Source organism: Grammomys surdaster, unplaced genomic scaffold (genome assembly GCF_004785775.1).
Source record: "Grammomys surdaster isolate TR1022 unplaced genomic scaffold, NIH_TR_1.0 111502, whole genome shotgun sequence".
Taxonomy (NCBI): domain Eukaryota; kingdom Metazoa; phylum Chordata; class Mammalia; order Rodentia; family Muridae; genus Grammomys; species Grammomys surdaster.
In genome coordinates this window covers 1,097-2,950 of record NW_021611431.1, presented here as the reverse complement: position 1 = coordinate 2,950, position 1,854 = coordinate 1,097, and the positions used below count along the sequence as shown (strand labels likewise).

At 39.3% G+C, this 1,854-nt stretch overlaps 1 pseudogene; it reads left to right on the top strand.

The window, feature by feature from the left end:
- Nucleotides 1-340: 340 nt before the first annotated feature.
- Nucleotides 341-1,460, top strand: LOC114635541 (annotated as a pseudogene).
- Nucleotides 1,461-1,854: the final 394 nt, after the last annotated feature.

Sequence of the window (1,854 nt, the reverse complement as noted above, 5' to 3'; positions counted from 1 at the left end):
CCTGGCTTCTCAGCGACCCTGGCCCTGGCGACTCTGCTGACGGCAGCAGGGAGGAGGGCGACCTCAAAGGGCGTTGGCAGAGGTTGGGGAGGTGGTGGCCATGACCCCACCGCAGCCATCTTGGCAACCAACCGAAGCTGTGGCCTTCAAGACGGAAACCAGGTGGAACATGGGGCGGGGCTTAGAGGGGAAGCGGCCAATGAGGGACCAGCTCACTCAAAGGTGGCTAGAAGTATTTTCTTACACAAAGGAGACTTTTCCTGGATATGTCTCTGGGAAAGTTTGGAAAGAACAAAAGAGCTGATATTTAAGGAAGTGTTTTTATTAATCCAAGAAAAAGATGATGTATACATCCCAAGAATCACTCTTGCTCTAAAATGTGTGTCTTCTCATTTGTGGAGAAGCTGTACAGGGCAGCTGCATTCCTCACTTTACGGATTTTTAGTAGGTAACAGTGTGGAAGATAAAGCTAAACTCAAAGAGAAAAGTCAAAGTAATGATACTGTATACAAGGAGAATTGGAGAGAATCATGTGATGCTAAGACCAAAACAACTCGAGAAGAAAAACATTTTATGTGCAGAAACCTGCAAAATTCCATTGCTTCTTATACAAGAAGTACCAAAGAACTACTAAGAAATATAATGGATGAACAACAAGCATCTTTGGATTACTTATCTTGCCAGGTTAATGAGCTCATGAATCGAGTTCTCCTTTTGACTATAGAAATTTTTAGAAAACAGCTGGATCCTTTCCTTCCCAGAGCTGTTCAGTCACATGGTGTGAATTGCACTGATATTAAAGATTCAACTGGTTCTGTCACTAAAACCCCTAGTGGTTTATATATAATCTTTCCAGAGGAGGAGGATGGACTGTACTTCAGAGAAGGCTCGATGGGACAACTGACTTCCAAAGGCTGTGGTGTGATTACCTGGATGGATTTGGAGAACTTTTAGGAGAATTTTGGTTAGGACTGAAAAAGATTTTTTACATAGTGAACCAGAAAGATTCGAGTTTTATGCTTCACGTGGCCCTGGAATCTGAAGATGGCACCCTTGGTTATGCTTCATATTGTAATTTTTGGCTAGAGGATGAAACAAATTTTTTTAAAATACACTTAGGACAATATTCAGGAAATGTTGGTGATGCATTCCAGGGCTTCAGAGAAGATGATAATCAGAACACAATGCCTTTCAGCACCTCAGATGTCTATAATTATGGCTGTCGCCCTGCTTGCCTGCTCAATAGTCAGTCAGTGAAGAGCTGCAGTCACCTGCATAAAGACACTTGCTGGTGGTTCAACCAATGCGGTCTCACAAACCTAAATGGCATCCATTGCAGTCCTGGCAAACTGGGTGCAACTGGAATTCAGTGGGGCACATGGATCAAAAACAGTTCAGTTGTTAAGATTAAATCTGTCTCAATGAAAACTAGAAGAACTTACAACCCAAATTTTAAGTAATTGTATTTTAAATTGTAGTGCAATTAACATACGTATTTTTTAAAACATGTTAAAATTTTTACATAGATCTTTTAACCTAGAGTTTAATATTTTAGCCACAAGATGTGTATAGATGGCATGTTAGTGTTACGGGTTAATTAGTAAACTTCAATTTTGTAGCATTTTATAAAAGCAATCATGACACATCATGGTTTATTTCCTATTTGATTACACTAACATCATGTGATTGTTTGCAAGTTGCATAGTGTTTTAAAAGGAAATTGACTTCTATTTTGAGCATATAAATTATAGTAAGCTGTTAGGAAAACTGAGAGAATCTTAAATACTTCTATATCCTTATGCTTGCTTATGTAATTTACACATAATTTCTGCTGAAGACAACACCACAAGGTTA